The sequence below is a fragment of the Pseudophryne corroboree genome, chromosome 8 (genome assembly GCF_028390025.1).
Source record: "Pseudophryne corroboree isolate aPseCor3 chromosome 8, aPseCor3.hap2, whole genome shotgun sequence".
Taxonomy (NCBI): Eukaryota; Metazoa; Chordata; class Amphibia; order Anura; family Myobatrachidae; genus Pseudophryne; species Pseudophryne corroboree.
Window position 1 is genome coordinate 199,924,258 of NC_086451.1, and position 18,868 is coordinate 199,943,125.

The 18,868-nt window shown below is 62.9% G+C and overlaps 1 long non-coding RNA gene across 1 annotated transcript in view; it reads right to left on the minus strand.

Moving 5' to 3' along the window:
- Positions 1 to 1,879: 1,879 nt before the first annotated feature.
- LOC134947606 (uncharacterized) overlaps positions 1,880 to 18,868 on the minus strand; it is a 56,340-nt gene continuing 39,351 nt past the window's right edge. The window contains exon 2 of the long non-coding RNA XR_010182649.1: positions 1,880 to 2,615. This is a non-coding gene — a long non-coding RNA (uncharacterized LOC134947606). The remainder of the gene's footprint in view (positions 2,616 to 18,868) is intronic.

Here is an 18,868-nt window from a genome sequence, read left to right on the forward strand (position 1 = left end):
TCACGGTAGTGATGAGGCCATTCGTATTTTTTTGGAAGTTCATGTTTAAAAATACGAATGAATACACCATCGGTCAAACGCGGCTGTTTAGGTATGAATCACGGTCATTTACTAACCATTCGTATTTGTAATGTGTACCATGAAAGTGCCTTTGCGGTCGTGAAAAAATACAAATCGTAAAAAAGTGCTAAAAAAAGTAGACCTGCTTTTGATAAGCGTGTTTACATGTGTATTCAATTATCCATTAGTCACACCTGAATGTTTGGCCCTATAAAAGAGTCCTAGGCACATTTTGAATAACTCTCACTCTGAAATGGCGGCTGTTGTGTGTGCTACTGATTTTCTGGTTGCTGGGGGATACCTGAGACTGCTCCATGACTCTTCAATAAATCAGGGCCAGGTAAGTGAACATGGTCAGCAGGTTGTACAGGTGCCGCGGAGGCTGCGCCAGCCTCGATGTTTTAGGGGGCGTTTAAACTTAAACGCATTGTCTGATGATAGGGTCATACAGATGTTTAGGTTAAATAGAAACAACATTTTCCATCTGTATGACCTTGTCAAACTGGGCCTAGACCCTGAGACAGCACGCTCTCGCTCTGTCTCGGGCCTGCACAAACTCCTGGCTGTGTTGCACTTTATGGCTACTGGGAGCTTCCAGGCTGTGACAGGCGACGTCATTGGTATCTCCCAGCCCACCTTTTCAAAATATTTTAATCAGGTGAGTTGAAATATACATACACGTCTATGTCTAAGTGTTGCTTCTGTTAGGTCTTAGAACACAGTATTGTATTGATTACAGATCATGACACTCACCTTATATTTATTAATGTCCACTCAGGTTTTGGATGTCTTGGAACCCCATATAGATGCCTCTATCTGCTTCCCTACCCAGGAGTCGCAGTGGCATGCAGTCAGGGTAGCTTTCTATGAGCTTGCTGGCATGCCCAATGTGCTGGGTGCCATAGATTGCACACACGTTGAGCTGAGACCACCTAGGGGCAGGCAATATATTTATACCAACAGACATCTGGGCCAATCTACTAATTTTCAAGGTGGTTTGTGATGCAAATCTAAAAATTATGAGTGTGGTTGCAGGTTACCCTGGCGGCTGCCATGACTCATTCATCCTCAGTCAGTCATCTCTCTTCGATAAATTTGAGGATGGACAAATGCCTGATGGCTGGCTGCTGGGTATGTTCCAAGTGTGTTGTGTGTATGTGTGTTAACTTCAAAATCCTTTTTTGGGGTTTTTAGTTTTACATAATACACATGTCCTAATGTTGGCTATATCTGTATTTCAGGTGATGGTGGTTATGGCTGCTACTCTTGGCTACTTACTCCATTGTCCCAACCTGATTCTCCTGCTGAACACAGTTACAATCATGCACATAAGTCTACGCGGAATGTGATAGAAAGATGTTTTGGGGTGCTGAAATCTAGGTTTCGGTGTCTGGATAAATCTGCTGGGCTTTTGTTGTATAGTCCCTCAAAGGTGACTAGGATTGTGTTCTGCTGCTGTTTTCTTCATAATCTGTGTTTGAAACAACATCTGCCACATGATGATGAAGAAAACAGTCAGCAAGCAGAGGAGTTAGAAACATCTGGTGACAGTGTGAGTACAGATGTATGGAGGCAGGTAAGGCAAGAAGTGATTCTGCGTTATTTTTCCCGTAAATATTATTTAGTTTTAAAACACCTTGACTAACCACATTTATTAAATGTATTGTTGGTGTGAATGTGTTTTTTGTTCATTAGTGTTTGTTCTTTATACTGGTCTGTACATGTTTTTTATTTAAATACCAAAAAACATTGTCACTCATTACCCCATTAAACCATACACACATAGCGTGTTTTCAAATGATTGGCACGGACACAGGAATTTTTTGGAATACAATAGTCAAAAATTTTATTGTGTTACACAAATTTCAAGCATTCCTCATTTTTTTTTGTGTGTGCTGGGTGCAGAGGTTTGACCTGGGTCGCTGGCCCGTGTTCTGCTTGAGCGTCGAACAGGGGAGGTAACTGGGGTCTGGCTTGGGGTAGTCGTTCCGGAGCTGGAGCTGACTTGTTGGGCTGCCATCACTGTAATGCTTTGGTTGAGGTTGTGAATACTGGCATTAAGTTGATTATTTGTGGCAGTGTGGCTGGCAATTATTCTAGACAAAGTTTCATTCACTACTTGGTTGTGCTGGATTACTTGTATTAGGGCTTGTTGCTGCCGCTGTTGCTCATCGATTATTCGAGTTAAATTGGCAAGCATTTGAGTGTTGTCTGCCCTGATTTGCTCCATTGAAGTGGCTATTCTGCCTACCTGAACAATCAGTCTGCCCGAGTTCCGACTAATGCGAGGAAGATGATGGGGCAGACTGGCAAGGTGTTGTGTGTGTGTGTGTTCAGGTAGGCAGTGTTTTGGACCTGTTGTGTGGCCCAACTGTTCCAAAAGTCAGGGGACATTTGTTGCTGGGGTGGAGTTGGAATCAATTGGGGGCTTACGGATGCTTGTGGCATATCCTGCTGCTGGGTTGGCTGGGTAGGATCAACAGGCTGCAGGAGTAGTGTTATGGTAGGCTGTTGGTCAGGTTCCTGCTGGTCGTCCTAGACCATGATGGGTGGCTCTGTATGGGGTTGACAACAGCCACTATTTACTAAAATTAGATTTCCTTGCTTGTCCTAAACATGGCTTACTTAATAATACTCATGAAAATGTTACAGATTTTGTGTGCTTAAATTAACTTGGAATCTTTCCTTTAGAAACACATATGTGCCTTCACAGGCGTGCGCAGAGACTGACTGGCGGGTTCCGCTCAGAACTTCCCCCCCTCCAAAGCATTATAGTGTTCTCTCACATCCCCTGTCCTGGATATAGATTGCTCACCTGGACGGCCCAGAGGAGCGGACCAGGTAAGCAGTCTATATCCAGGACAGGGGAGGTGTCAGAACACTATAATGCCGTGGAGGGGGGGCGGGGGAAGTCCGGTGCGAAACCCTCAAATCAGTTTCTGCACACGCCTGTGTGTGCCTTCTATTTTGCAAAACCCAATTTTTAAAAAAATTACTTTGTTCACAGACTCTAAGCCATAATGATATTGTCAACACGAAGATCTTTCGACATTTTACATTAATGCATTTAAAGATTGTGTATGCCCCTTCCTTTTGAGAAACACACACAAGGCAGTAAATATGGTTTGTAACATACTCATTAATTGCTAAAGGCAGTCAGTGATGTATTTAAATTATTATTAAAAAATATTTTAATTTCTTAATCTTCAAGAACCATGCAAATGTCTCAAGGTGGCCTATGTTTCTAAATGGTGATGTTGCCCATGGCAAACATTTGTAATAAACATTACATTTTGTATTTTTATTGTGTTTTTTGGTTTAAAAATTCAAGATGGTTGCTATGGCCAACATCACATCTGAAAATGGTTGAAGCAAAATGAATTACAAAACACATGTGCTTGTTGTTTGACATTATGGGCATGAATAAGAAATTTATAAAATATAATTGTATTGACACTACACAAACAGTGGTGCAGCTGAAATAACCAGGAGAAGACCTAAGGATTTGAAAAGACAATCATATGTGCAAGGTGATAAAGGCACAAGACAAACAGATACGTTTTACATTTCTAAATATTAATATTACACTTTTTCTGCATATAACACCTTGCACATATCAGTGGTTTTTAAAATCATTATGCCTTATCCAGGTTCATTCAAAGACCACACTGTGCTAAACTTTATTAACCTTTGTTTTTGTTTTTTTTACTCACCAGACAGCTGAGGTGATTGTGGCTCATCACTTTGTGGACTTGCCAAAATTGCCTGTGGTGGCTGGGGCAACACTGCGGAGATGCGCCGCCGGGGTGGAGATGATGGAGCCGCAGACTCTGACTCCACACGACGGGTCTTGCTTGGCCTCCTAGGCAAACTGACAGCCCTCCCTGCTGTGTGTACGTTCCCCCCGCCCTCCCTGCTGTGTGTCCGTCTGCCCCCCCCCCGCCCTCCCTGCTTTGTGTCTTCCCCCCCCCTCCCTCCCTGCTGTGTGTCCGGCCCCCTCCCCTTCCTGCTGTGTGTCCGGCCACCCCCCCTCCCTCCCTGCTGTGTGTGTCCGGCCACCCCCTCCCCTGCTGTGTGTCCGGCCACCGCCTCCCCTGCTGTGTGCCCCCCCCCCCCCGCGCCGCCGCCGCCCTCCCTGCTGTGTGACACCCCCCCCCCCCTCCCTGCTGTGTTTCCGGCTCCCACTCCTTGTTGCTGTGTGTCCGGCCACCCCCTCCCCTGCTGTGTGTCCGGCCACCCCCTGCCCTGCTGTGTGTCCGGCCACCCCCTCCCCTGCTGTGTGTCTGGCCACCCCCTCCCCTGCTGTGTGTCCGGCCACCCCCTCCCCTCCCTGCTGTGTGTCCGCCCCCATCCCCTCCCTGCTGTGTGTCCGGCCACCCTCCCCTCCTCCCGCTGTGTCCGGCCACCCCCCCCCTCCTCCCTGCTGTGTGTCCGTTTCCCCCCCCACCCTCCCTGCTGTGTCCCCCCCCGCCCGCCCTGCTGTGTGTCCTTCCGTCATCCCCCCTGCCCTCCCTGCTGTGTGTCCGCCCTCCACCTCCCTGCTGTGTGTCCGGCACCCTCCCCTTCCTGCTGTGTGTCCGGCCACCCCCCTCCTCCCTCCCTGCTGTGTGTCCGGCCACCCCCTCCACTGCTGTGTGTCCGCCCCCCCCCCCCACCTGCTGTGTGTCCGGCCACCCTCTCCTCCTCACGCTGTGTCCGGCCACCCCCCTCCTTCCTGCTGTGTCCCCCCCCTCCCCCCGGCATCCCTGCTGTGTGTGTCCGACCACTCCTCCGGCTGTGTCCGGCCACCCCCCCTCCTCCTCCCGCTGTGTCCGGGTACCCCCACCCTCCCTGCTGTGTGTCTGGCCACCCCCCCTCCTCCCGCTGTGTCCAGCCACCACCCTCCTCCCGCTGTGTCCGGCCACCACTCCCTCCCCGCTGTGTCCGGCCATCCCTCCTCAACCTTCCACTGTGTGTCCGGTCTCCTCCCTTCCTCTCCCGCTGTGTGTCCGGTCTCCTCTACCGCTGTGTGTCCGGTCTACTCCCCCGCTCTCCCGCTGTGTGTCCGGCCACCCCTCCTCCTCCCACTAAGTGTCCAACCCCCACCCTCCTCCTGCTGTGTGTCCGACCCCACCCCCCGCTGTGTCTGGCCACCCCCTCCCCTCCTCCCGCTGTGTCCGGCCAGCCCCCCACCCGCTGTGTGTCCGGTCTCTTCCCTCCTCTCCCACTGTGTCCGGCCACCCCCACCTTCCTCCCTCCTGCTGTGTGTCCGACCATCCCCACCTTCCTCCCTCCTGATGTGTGTCCGACCACCCCCACCTCCCTCCCTCCTGCTGTGTGTCCGGCCACCCCCTCCCCCCTGTGTGTCCGGCCACCCCCCTCTCCCGCTGTGTGTCCGGTCTCCTCCCTCCTCTCCCACTGTGTGTGTCTGATCTCCTCCTCCCCTCTCCTGCTGTGTGTCCAGCCACACCTACCTCCCTCCCTCCTGCTGTGTGTCCGACCACCCCCACCTTCCTCCCTCCTGCTGTGTGTCCGACCACCCCCACCTTCCTCGCTCCTGCTGTGTGTCAGACCCCCCCCCCCCCTTTCCTCCCTCCTGCTGTGTGTCAGACCACCCCTATGCGACATTATAAAGATAGGGATTTTCAATTTGTTGCGGCTGCGCAGTCGCCGCCAGGAGAGCGAGAGTGAGGGAAGGGGTCTCGTGCAGGCTGAGGAGAGTTATAAAAGTAGCTGCTGGTGGCGGGAGGAGAGCCAGCGGTACCCTGGGTGTGTGCTTACTGCGCTCTCCTCAAGTCCCTACAGAGCGGAGAGGAGCCACAGCAGGAGGAATGGCTGGAGCTGCGCCGCAGGAGGAGGAGACATCTGGTCCTGACTGACAGCGCTTCCCCCCTTACCCAAAGCGGGATCCGCGGCAGGAGAGGAGGTACCTGGAGCTGTGCCGCACGGAGGAAGACATCCGGATCAGCGGACAGGAGGACAGCACGGCCTCAGCATGGTAACGGGGGGCGGGGAGATATGAGGAAAGAGCGAGCAGCTAGTCCCGCTGTGTCCCCCCCACCACCATCCCAGCCAGCTGCTGTTTCCGGATGCCCAGCCATCCACCAGACCGTCCCTAGAGGCTGCCTGCTTCTCCTCGCTGGGTCTGTGGTGCCGTGGGCTGATAGGGTGCGGCTGGGAGTAGTAGGCGCCTCGGACAGCCGCTGACCGCCGGGCACCGTTCCCCTCCTCACGGCCCGACAGGGTGCTCCTGCTGTGCCTCTATGTCTCCTGCTGCAGGCTGTATGAGTGCTGGGGACGCCGCCCCCCCGCTCTTTGACCGGCCACCCCTCCTCCTCCCGCTGTGTGTCCGACCCTTACCCACCTGCTGTGTCCGGCCACCCCCCTCCCCTCCTCCCGCTGTGTCCAGCCACCCCTGCCTGCTGTGTGTCCGGCCACCCTTCCCACTGTGAGTCCGCCCCCCCCCTCTCCCGCTGTGTGTCTGGTCTCCTCCCCCCCTCCCGCTGTGTGCCCTGCTCCCCCCCTTCCGCTGTGTGTCCGGCCACCCCACATCCCCCCCCCACTGTGTGTCCGGCCATCCCTCCCACCCGCTGTGTGTCCGACCCCCTCCCTCCCTCCTGTGTGTCTGGCCACCCCTCCTCCTTCCGCTGTGTATCCGGCCACCCCACATCCCCCCCCCCTGTGTGTCCGGCCATCCCTCCCACCCGCTGTGTGTCCGACCCTCTCCCTCCCTTCTGTGTGTCTGGCCACCCCTCCTCCTTCCACTGTGTGTCCGGCCACCCCACATCCCCCCCCCACCGTGTGTCCGGCCATCCCTCCCACCCGCTGTGTGTCCGACCTCCTCCCTCCCTCCTGTGTGTCTGGCCACCCCTCCTCCTCCCACTGTGTGTCCGACCCCCACCCTCCTCCTCCTCCCGCAGTGTCCGGCCACCCCCTCCCTGCCCGCTGTGTGTCCGGCCATCCCTCCCCAACCTACCACTATGTGTCCGGTCTCCTCCCTTCCTCTCCCGCTGTGTGTCCGGTCTACTCCCCAGCTCTCCCGCTGTGTGTCTGGCCAACCCTCCCCCTACTCCTCCCGCTAAGTGTCTGACCCCCACCCTCCTCCCGCTGTGTGTCCGGCCACCCCCCTCCCCTTCTCCCGCTGTGTCCAGCCAGCCTCCCACCCGCTGTGTGTCCGGCCACCCTTCCCACTGTGTGTAAGGTCTCCTCCCCCATCTCCCGCTGTGTGTCCGGTCTCCTCCCCTCCTCTCCTGCTGTTTGTCCGGTCTCCTCCCCCCCTCTCCCGCTGTGTCCGGCCACCCCCACCTTCCTCCCTCCTGCTGTGTGTCCAGCCACCCCCACCTTCCTCCCTCCTGCTGTGTGTCCGGCCACCCCCACCTTCCTCCCTCCTGCTGTGTGTCCGACCATCCCCACCTTCCTCCCTCCTGCTGTATGTCCAACCACCCCCACCTCCCTCCCTCCTGCTGTGTGTCCATCCACCCCACTCCCCCTGTGTGTCCGCCCCCCCTGCTGTGTGTCTTGCTACCCCTTCCCCCTCCTCCTCCCGCTGTGTGTCCGGCCCCCACCCTCCCTCCTCCTCCCGTTGTGTGTCCGACCCCCACCCTCCTGCTGTGTCCGGCCACCCTCCTCCTCCCGCTGTGTCCGGCCACCCCCCTTCCCCCCCACCCACACACCCACTGTGTGTCCGGCCACCCTTCCCACTGTGTGTCCGGCCACCCACCCCCTCTCCCGCTGTGTGTCCGGTCTCCTCCCGCTGCGTGTCCGGTCTCCTCTCCCGCCTCTCCCGCTGTGTGTCCGGTCTCGTCCCGCCCCCTGCATCTCACTGTGTGTCTGGTCTCCTCTCCCGCTGTGTGTCTGGTCTTCTACCCCCCTTTCCCGCTCTGTGTCCGGTCTCCTCCCCCCCCCCTCTCCCGCTGTGTGTCTGACCACCCCCACCTTCCTCCCTCCTGCTGTGTGTCCGACCATCCCCACCTCCCTCCCTCTTGCTGTGTGTCCGGCCACCCCTCCACCCTCCTGCTCCCGCTTTGTGTCCGACCCCCACCCTCCCCCTCTTCCCGCAGTGTGTCTGACCCCCACCCTCCCGCTGTGTCGGGCCACCCCCCTCCCCTCCTCCTGCTGTGTCCGGCCACCCCCACCTCTCCCGCTGTGTGACCGGCCACCACCCCCCTCTCCCGCTGTGTGTCCGGTCTCCTCCCACCCTCTCCCGCTGTGTGTCCGGTCTCCCCCGTCTCCAGCTGTGTGTCCGGTCTTCTCCCCCCTCTCCCGCTGTGTGTCCGGTCTCCTCTCCCGCTGTGTGTGCGGCCTCCTCCACCCCTCTCCCGCTGTGTGTGCGGTCTCCTCCCCCCTCTCCCGCTGTGTGTCCGGTCTCCTCCCTCCCTCTCCCACTGTGTGTCCGGTCTCCTTCCCAACTCTCCCCCTGTGTGTCCGGTCTCCACAACCGCTGTGTGTCCGGTCTCATTCCCCCCTCTCCACCGATGTATGTCCGGTCTCCTCCCCCCCTCTCCCGCTGTGTGTCCGGTCTCCACCCCCCCTCTCCCGATGTGTGTCCGGCAACCCCCATCTCCCTCCCTCCTGCTGTGTGCCTGACAACCTCCACCTTCCTCCCTCCTGCTGTGTGCCCGACCACCCCCCTCCCTCCCTCCTGCTGTGTGTCCGACCACACCCACCTCCCTCCCTCCTGCTGTGTGTCCGGCCACCCCCCCCTGTGTGTCCGGCCATCCCACCCCCCCCTCCCGCTGTGTGTTCGGCCAACCCCCCCCTGTGTGTCCGGCCACCCCACCCCCCCTCCCGCTGTGTGTTCGGCCACCTCCCCCCTCTCTCCCGCTGCATGTCCGGTCTCCTCCCCCCCTCTCCCGCTGTGTGTTTGGCCACCTCGCCCCCTCCCGCTGTGTGTCCGGCCACCCCACATCCCTCTCCCGCTGGGTGTCCGACCACCTCCCTCCCTCCTGCTGTGTGTCCGACCACCTCCCTCCCTCCTGCTGTGTGTCCGGCCACCCCTCCTCCTCCCGCTGTGTGTCCGACCCCCACCCTCCTCCCACAGTGTCCGGCCACCCCCTCCCCGCCCGCTGTGTGTCCGGCCATCCCTCCCACTGTGTGTCCGACCACCCCCACCTCCCTATCTCCTGCTGTGTGTCGGGCACAACCCCCCCACCTTTGTGTCCGGCCACCCTCCCCCCTCTCCCGCTGTATGTCTGGTCTTCTCCCCCCCTCTCCCGCTGTGTGTCCGGTCTCCTTCCCCCCTCTCCCGATGTGTGTCCGGCCACCCCCACCTACCTCCCTCCTGCTGTGTGTCCTACCACCCCCACCTTCCTCCCTCCTGCTGTGTGTCCGACAACCCCCACCTCACTCCCTCCTGCTGTGTGTCCAGCCACCCCCACCTCCCTCCCTCCTGCTGTGTGTCCGGCCACCCCCTCCCCCCTGTGTGTCCGGCCACCACCCCTCTCCCGCTGTGTGTCTGGTCTCCTCCCTCCTCTCCCACTGTGTGTGTCTGGTCTCCTCCTCCCCTCTCCTACTGTGTGTCCAGCCACACCCACCTCCCTCCCTCTTGCTGTGTGTCCGACCACCCCCACCTTACTCCCTCCTGCTGTGTGTCAGACCACCCCCCCCTTCCTTCCTCCTGCTGTGTGTCAGACCACCCCTATGCCCCATTATAAAGATAGGGCTTTTCAATTTGTTGCGGCTGCGCAGTGGACGCCAGGAGAGCGAGAGTGAGGGAAGGGGTCTCGTGCAGGCTGAGGAGAGGTTATAAAAGTAGCTGCTTGTGGCGGGAGGAAAGCCAGCAGTACCCTGGGTGTGTGCTTACTGCGTTCTCCTCAAGTCCCCACAGAGCGGAGAGGAGCCACAGCAGGAGGAATGGCTGGAGCAGCGTCGCAGGAGGAGGAGACATCTGGTCCTGACTGACAGCGCTTCCCCCCTTACCCGAAGCGGGATCCGCGGCAGGAGAGGAGGTACCTGGAGCTGCGCCGCACGGAGGAAGACATCCGGAACAGTGGACAGGAGGACAGCACGGCCTCAGCACGGTAACGGGGGGCGGGGAGATAGGAGGAAAGAGCGGGCAGCTAGTCCCGCTGTGTCCCCCCCACCACCATCCCAGCCAGCTGCTGTTTCCGGATGCCCAGCCATCCACCAGACCGTCCCTAGAGGCTGCCTGCTTCTCCTCGCTGGGTCTGTGGTGCCGTGGGCTGATAGGGTGCGGCTGGGAGTAGTAGGCGCCTCGGACAGCCGCTGACCGCCGGGCACCGTTCCCCTCCTCACGGCCCGACAGGGTGCTCCTGCTGTGCCTCTATGTCTCCTGCTGCAGGCTGTATGAGTGCTGGGGACGCCGCCCCCCGCTCTTTGACCGGCCACCCCTCCTCCTCCCGCTGTGTGTCCGACCCTTACCCACCTGCTGTGTCCGGCCACCCCCCTCCCCTCCTCCCGCTGTGTCCAGCCACCCCTGCCTGCTGTGTGTCCGGCCACCCTTCCCACTGTGAGTCCGCCCCCCCCCCTCTCCCGCTGTGTGTCTGGTCTCCTCCCCCCCTCCCGCTGTGTGCCCTGCTCCCCCCCTTCCGCTGTGTGTCCGGCCACCCCACATCCCCCCCCCCACTGTGTGTCCGGCCATCCCTCCCACCCGCTGTGTGTCCGACCCCCTCCCTCCCTCCTGTGTGTCTGGCCACCCCTCCTCCTTCCGCTGTGTATCCGGCCACCCCACATCCCCCCCCCCCTGTGTGTCCGGCCATCCCTCCCACCCGCTGTGTGTCCGACCCTCTCCCTCCCTTCTGTGTGTCTGGCCACCCCTCCTCCTTCCACTGTGTGTCCGGCCACCCCACATCCCCCCCCACCGTGTGTCCGGCCATCCCTCCCACCCGCTGTGTGTCCGACCTCCTCCCTCCCTCCTGTGTGTCTGGCCACCCCTCCTCCTCCCACTGTGTGTCCGACCCCCACCCTCCTCCTCCTCCCGCAGTGTCCGGCCACCCCCTCCCTGCCCGCTGTGTGTCCGGCCATCCCTCCCCAACCTACCACTATGTGTCCGGTCTCCTCCCTTCCTCTCCCGCTGTGTGTCCGGTCTACTCCCCAGCTCTCCCGCTGTGTGTCTGGCCAACCCTCCCCCTACTCCTCCCGCTAAGTGTCTGACCCCCACCCTCCTCCCGCTGTGTGTCCGGCCACCCCCCTCCCCTTCTCCCGCTGTGTCCAGCCAGCCTCCCACCCGCTGTGTGTCCGGCCACCCTTCCCACTGTGTGTAAGGTCTCCTCCCCCATCTCCCGCTGTGTGTCCGGTCTCCTCCCCTCCTCTCCTGCTGTTTGTCCGGTCTCCTCCCCCCCTCTCCCGCTGTGTCCGGCCACCCCCACCTTCCTCCCTCCTGCTGTGTGTCCAGCCACCCCCACCTTCCTCCCTCCTGCTGTGTGTCCGGCCACCCCCACCTTCCTCCCTCCTGCTGTGTGTCCGACCATCCCCACCTTCCTCCCTCCTGCTGTATGTCCAACCACCCCCACCTCCCTCCCTCCTGCTGTGTGTCCATCCACCCCACTCCCCCTGTGTGTCCGCCCCCCCTGCTGTGTGTCTTGCTACCCCTTCCCCCTCCTCCTCCCGCTGTGTGTCCGGCCCCCACCCTCCCTCCTCCTCCCGTTGTGTGTCCGACCCCCACCCTCCTGCTGTGTCCGGCCACCCTCCTCCTCCCGCTGTGTCCGGCCACCCCCCTTCCCCCCCACCCACACACCCACTGTGTGTCCGGCCACCCTTCCCACTGTGTGTCCGGCCACCCACCCCCTCTCCCGCTGTGTGTCCGGTCTCCTCCCGCTGCGTGTCCGGTCTCCTCTCCCGCCTCTCCCGCTGTGTGTCCGGTCTCGTCCCGCCCCCTGCATCTCACTGTGTGTCTGGTCTCCTCTCCCGCTGTGTGTCTGGTCTTCTACCCCCCTCTCCCGCTCTGTGTCCGGTCTCCTCCCCCCCCCCTCTCCCGCTGTGTGTCTGACCACCCCCACCTTCCTCCCTCCTGCTGTGTGTCCGACCATCCCCACCTCCCTCCCTCTTGCTGTGTGTCCGGCCACCCCTCCACCCTCCTGCTCCCGCTTTGTGTCCGACCCCCACCCTCCCCCTCTTCCCGCAGTGTGTCTGACCCCCACCCTCCCGCTGTGTCGGGCCACCCCCCTCCCCTCCTCCTGCTGTGTCCGGCCACCCCCCACCTCTCCCGCTGTGTGACCGGCCACCACCCCCCCTCTCCCGCTGTGTGTCCGGTCTCCTCCCACCCTCTCCCGCTGTGTGTCCGGTCTCCCCCGTCTCCAGCTGTGTGTCCGGTCTTCTCCCCCCTCTCCCGCTGTGTGTCCGGTCTCCTCTCCCGCTGTGTGTGCGGCCTCCTCCACCCCTCTCCCGCTGTGTGTGCGGTCTCCTCCCCCCTCTCCCGCTGTGTGTCCGGTCTCCTCCCTCCCTCTCCCACTGTGTGTCCGGTCTCCTTCCCAACTCTCCCCCTGTGTGTCCGGTCTCCACAACCGCTGTGTGTCCGGTCTCATTCCCCCCTCTCCACCGATGTATGTCCGGTCTCCTCCCCCCCTCTCCCGCTGTGTGTCCGGTCTCCACCCCCCCTCTCCCGATGTGTGTCCGGCAACCCCCATCTCCCTCCCTCCTGCTGTGTGCCTGACAACCTCCACCTTCCTCCCTCCTGCTGTGTGCCCGACCACCCCCCTCCCTCCCTCCTGCTGTGTGTCCGACCACACCCACCTCCCTCCCTCCTGCTGTGTGTCCGGCCACCCCCCCCTGTGTGTCCGGCCATCCCACCCCCCCTCCCGCTGTGTGTTCGGCCAACCCCCCCCTGTGTGTCCGGCCACCCCACCCCCCCCTCCCGCTGTGTGTTCGGCCACCTCCCCCCTCTCTCCCGCTGCATGTCCGGTCTCCTCCCCCCCTCTCCCGCTGTGTGTTTGGCCACCTCGCCCCCTCCCGCTGTGTGTCCGGCCACCCCACATCCCTCTCCCGCTGGGTGTCCGACCACCTCCCTCCCTCCTGCTGTGTGTCCGACCACCTCCCTCCCTCCTGCTGTGTGTCCGGCCACCCCTCCTCCTCCCGCTGTGTGTCCGACCCCCACCCTCCTCCCACAGTGTCCGGCCACCCCCTCCCCGCCCGCTGTGTGTCCGGCCATCCCTCCCACTGTGTGTCCGACCACCCCCACCTCCCTATCTCCTGCTGTGTGTCGGGCACAACCCCCCCACCTTTGTGTCCGGCCACCCTCCCCCCTCTCCCGCTGTATGTCTGGTCTTCTCCCCCCCTCTCCCGCTGTGTGTCCGGTCTCCTTCCCCCCTCTCCCGATGTGTGTCCGGCCACCCCCACCTACCTCCCTCCTGCTGTGTGTCCTACCACCCCCACCTTCCTCCCTCCTGCTGTGTGTCCGACAACCCCCACCTCACTCCCTCCTGCTGTGTGTCCAGCCACCCCCACCTCCCTCCCTCCTGCTGTGTGTCCGGCCACCCCCTCCCCCCTGTGTGTCCGGCCACCACCCCTCTCCCGCTGTGTGTCTGGTCTCCTCCCTCCTCTCCCACTGTGTGTGTCTGGTCTCCTCCTCCCCTCTCCTACTGTGTGTCCAGCCACACCCACCTCCCTCCCTCTTGCTGTGTGTCCGACCACCCCCACCTTACTCCCTCCTGCTGTGTGTCAGACCACCCCCCCCTTCCTTCCTCCTGCTGTGTGTCAGACCACCCCTATGCCCCATTATAAAGATAGGGCTTTTCAATTTGTTGCGGCTGCGCAGTGGACGCCAGGAGAGCGAGAGTGAGGGAAGGGGTCTCGTGCAGGCTGAGGAGAGGTTATAAAAGTAGCTGCTTGTGGCGGGAGGAAAGCCAGCAGTACCCTGGGTGTGTGCTTACTGCGTTCTCCTCAAGTCCCCACAGAGCGGAGAGGAGCCACAGCAGGAGGAATGGCTGGAGCAGCGTCGCAGGAGGAGGAGACATCTGGTCCTGACTGACAGCGCTTCCCCCCCTTACCCGAAGCGGGATCCGCGGCAGGAGAGGAGGTACCTGGAGCTGCGCCGCACGGAGGAAGACATCCGGAACAGTGGACAGGAGGACAGCACGGCCTCAGCACGGTAACGGGGGGCGGGGAGATAGGAGGAAAGAGCGGGCAGCTAGTCCCGCTGTGTCCCCCCCACCACCATCCCAGCCAGCTGCTGTGTGTCTGGATGCCTAGCCATCCGCCGGACCGTCCCTAGAGGCTGCCTGCTTCTCCTCCCTGGGTCTGTGGTGCCGTGGGCTGACAGGGTGCGGCTGGGAGTAGTAGGCGCCTCGGACAGCCGCTGACCGCCGGGCACCGTTCTCCTCCTCACGGTCCAACAGGGTGCTCCTGCTGTTCCTCTATGTCTCCTGCTACAGGCTGTATGAGTGCTGGGGACGCCGACCCCCGCCACCAGCTCTGTGACCGGCCACCCCTCCTCCTCCCCGTGTGTGTCCGACCCCTACCTTCATGTTGTGTCCGGCCACCCCCCTCCCCTCTGTGCGTCCGGCCACCCTTCCCACTGTGTGTCCGGCCACCCCCCCTCTCCCGCTGTGTCCGGTCTCCTCCCCCTCTCTCCCGCTGTGTGCCCTGCTCCCCCCCTCCTGCTGTGTGTCCGGCCACCCCACATCCCCCTCCCACTGTGTGTCCGTCCATCCCTCCCACCCGCTGTGTGTCCGACCACCTCTCTCCCTCCTGTGTGTCCGGCCACCCCTCCTCCTCCCGCTGTGTCCCCGACCCCAACCCTCCCCCTCCTCCCGCAGTGTCTGGCCACCCCCACCCTGCCCGCTGTGTGTCCGGCCATCCCTCCCCAACCTTCCACTGTGTGTCCGGTCTCCTCCCTTCCTCTCCCGCTGTGTGTCCGGTCTACTCCCCCGCTCTCCCGCTGTGTGTCCGACCACACACCCCGCTGTGTCCGGCCACCCCCTCCCCTCCTCCCGCTGTGTCCGGCCAGCCTCCCACACGCTGTGTGTCCAGCCACCCTTCCCACTTTGTGTCCGATCTCCTCCCCCCCTCTCCCGCTGTGTGTCCGGTCTCCTCCCCCCCTCTCCCGCTGTGTGTCCGGTCTCCTCCCCCCCTCTTCCGCTGTGTGTCCGGTCTCCTCTCCCGCTGTGTATCTGGTGTCCTCCCCTCCTCTCCCGCTGTGTCCGGCCACCCCCACCTTCCTCCCTCCTGCTGTGTGTCCGACCATCCCCACTTTCCTCCCTCCTGCTGTGTGTCCGACCACCCCCACCTCCCTCCCTCCTGCTGTGTGTCCGGCCACCCCCTCCCCCCGCTGTGTGTCCGGCCACCCCCTCCCCCCCGCTGTGTCTCCGGCCACCCTTTCCCCCTCCTCCTACTGCTGTGTGTCCGACCCCCACCCTCCCTCCTCCTCCCGCTGTGTGTCCGACCTCCACCCTCCTGCTGTGTTCGGCCATCCCCCTCCCCACCTCCCGCTGTGTCCGGCCACCACCACCCACACCCGCTGTGTGTCCGGCCACCCTTCCCACTGTGTGTCCGGCCACCCTTCCCACTGTGTGTCCGGCCACCCTTCCCACTGTGTGTCCGGCCACCCACCCCCTCTCCCGCTGTGTGTCCGGTCTCCCCCCCCCCTCCCGCTGTGTGTCTGGTCTCCTCCCCGCCTCTCCCGCTGTGTGTCCGATCTCGTCCCCCCTGCTTCTCGCTGTGTGTCTGGTCTCCTCTCCCGCTGTGTGTACGGTCTCCCCCCCTCCCTCTCCCGCTGTGTGTCCGACCACCCCCACCTTCCTCCCTCCTGCTGTGTGTCCGACCATCCCCACATCCCTCCCTCTTGCTGTGTGCCCCGCCACCCCTCCACCCTCCTGCTACCGCTTTGTGTCCGACCCCCACCCTCCCCCTCCTCCCGCTGTATCTGACCCCCACCCTCCCGCAGTATCGAGCCACCCCTCTCCCCTCCTCCTGCTGTGTCCGGCCACCCCTCCCCCCTCTCCCGCTGTGTGTCCGGCCACCACCACCCTCTCCCGCTGTGAGTCCGGTCTCCTCCCCCCCTCTCCCGCTGTGTGTCCGGTCTCCTCCCCCGTCTCCAGCTGTGTGTGCGGTCTCCTCCCCCCCTCTCCCGCTGCATGTCCGGTCTCCTCCCCGCCTCTCCCGCTGTGTGTTCGGCCACCTCCCCCCCCACGCTGTGTGTCCGGCCACCCCACATCCCCCTCCCGCTGTGTGTCCGGCCATCTCTCCCACCTGCTGTGTGTCCGACCACCTCCCTCCCTCCTGCTGTGTGTCCGGCCACCCCTCCTCCTCCCGCTGTGTGTCCGACCCCCACCATCCCCCTCCTCCCGCAGTGTCCGGCCACCCCCTCCCCGTCCGCTGTGTGTCCGGCCATCCGTCCCCTCCCTCCCACTGTGTGTCCGCCCACCCTCATCTCCCTCCCTCCTGCTGTGTGTACGTCCACCCCCACCTCCCTCCCTCCTGCTGTGTCTCCGACCACCCCCACCTCCCTCCCTCCTGCTGTGTGTCGCCCCCCGTGTGTCCGGCCACCCTCCCCCCCTCTCCCGATGTGTGTTCGGCCACCTCTCCTGCTGCGTGTCCGGTCTCCCCCCTCTCCCGCTGTGTGTTCGCCCACCTCCCCCCCTCTCCCGCTGTGTGCCCTGCTCCCCCCCCCTCCCGCTGTGTGTCCGGCCACCCCACATCCCTCTCCCGCTGTGTGTCCGGCCATCCCTCCCACCCGCTGTGTGTCCGGCCACCTCCCTCCCTCCTGCTGTGTGTCCAGCCACCCCTCCTTCTCCCGCTGTGTGTCCGATCCCCACCCTCCCCCTCCTCCTGCAGTGTCCAGCTACCCCCTCCCCGCCCGCTGTGTTTCCGGCCATCCCTCCCCTCCCTCCTGCTGTGTGTCCGACCACCCCCATCTCCCTCCCTCCTGCTGTGTTTCCGGCCACCTCCCTCCCTCCTGCTGTGTGTCAGGGCAACCCCTCCCTCCCCCCCTGTGTGTCCGGCCACCCCCCCTCCCGCTGTGTGTCTGGTCACCCCACCTCTCCCGCTGTGTGTCCGGCCACCCCCCCCTCTCCCGTTGTGTGTCCGGCCACCCACCATCCCCCTCCCGCTGTCTGTCCGGTCTCCTTCTCTCCCCCTCCCGCTGTGTGTCCGGCCAAACCACCCCCCACTGTGTATCCGGCCACCCCACCCCCCCTCCCTCTGTGTATCTAGTCTCCTCTCCCGCTGTATGTCCCGTCTCCCGCTGTGTATCCGGTCTCCTCTCCCGCTGTGTGTCCGGTCTCCTCCCCTAACCACCCGCTGTGTGTACGGCCACCACCCCTCTCCGGCCGCTGTGTGTCCGGCCATCCCTCCCCTCCCTCCTGCTGTGTGTCCGGCCATCCCCATCTCCCTCCCTCCTGCTGTGTGTCCGACCACCTCCCTCCCTCCTGCTGTGTGTCCAACCACCCCCACATCCCTCCCTCCTGCTGTGTGTCCGGCCACCCCCACCTCCCTCCCTCCTGCTGTGTGTCCGCCCACCCCCCCCTCTCCCGCTGTGTGTCTGGCCTCCTCTCCCGCTGTGTGTCCGGTCTCCTCCCCCGCACTCCTGCTGTGTGTCCGGTCTCCTCCCCCCTCTCCTGCTGTGTGTCCGGTCTCCTCTCCCGCTGTGTGTTCGGTCTCCTCCCCTACCCGCCCGCTGTGTGTACGGCCACCACCCCTCCCCGGCCGCTGTGTGTCCGGCCATCCCTACCCTCCCTCCTGCTGTGTGTCCGGCCATCCCAATCTCCCTCCCTCCTGCTGTGTGTCCGACCACCTCCCTCCCTCCTGCTGTGTGTCCAACCACCCCCACCTCCCTCCCTCCTGCTGTGTGTCCGGCCACCCCACCTCCCTCCCTCCTGCTGTGTGTCCGGCCACCCCCCCTCTCCCGCTGTGTGTCCGGCCTCCTCTCCCACTGTGTATCTGGTGTCCTCCCCTCCTCTCCCGCTGTGTCCGGCCACCCCCACCTTCCTCCCTCCTGCTGTGTGTCCGACCATCCCCACTTTCCTCCCTCCTGCTGTGTGTCCGGCCATCCCAATCTCCCTCCCTCCTGCTGTGTGTCCGACCACCTCCCTCCCTCCTGCTGTGTGTCCAACCACCCCCACCTCCCTCCCTCCTGCTGTGTGTCCGGCCACCCCACCTCCCTCCCTCCTGCTGTGTGTCCGGCCACCCCCCCTCTCCCGCTGTGTGTCCGGTCTCCTCTCCCGCTGTGTATCTGGTGTCCTCCCCTCCTCTCCCGCTGTGTCCGGCCACCCCCACCTTCCTCCCTCCTGCTGTGTGTCCGACCATCCCCACTTTCCTCCCTCCTGCTGTGTGTCCGACCACCCCCACCTCCCTCCCTCCTGCTGTGTGTCCGGCCACCCCCTCCCCCCGCTGTGTGTCCGGCCACCCCCTCCCCCCCGCTGTGTCTCCGGCCACCCTTTCCCCCTCCTCCTACTGCTGTGTGTCCGACCCCCACCCTCCCTCCTCCTCCCGCTGTGTGTCCGACCTCCACCCTCCTGCTGTGTTCGGCCATCCCCCTCCCCACCTCCCGCTGTGTCCGGCCACCACCACCCACACCCGCTGTGTGTCCGGCCACCCTTCCCACTGTGTGTCCGGCCACCCTTCCCACTGTGTGTCCGGCCACCCACCCCCTCTCCCGCTGTGTGTCCGGTCTCCCCCCCCCCCCTCCCGCTGTGTGTCTGGTCTCCTCCCCGCCTCTCCCGCTGTGTGTCCGATCTCGTCCCCCCTGCTTCTCGCTGTGTGTCTGGTCTCCTCTCCCGCTGTGTGTACGGTCTCCCCCCCTCCCTCTCCCGCTGTGTGTCCGACCACCCCCACCTTCCTCCCTCCTGCTGTGTGTCCGACCATCCCCACATCCCTCCCTCTTGCTGTGTGCCCCGCCACCCCTCCACCCTCCTGCTACCGCTTTGTGTCCGACCCC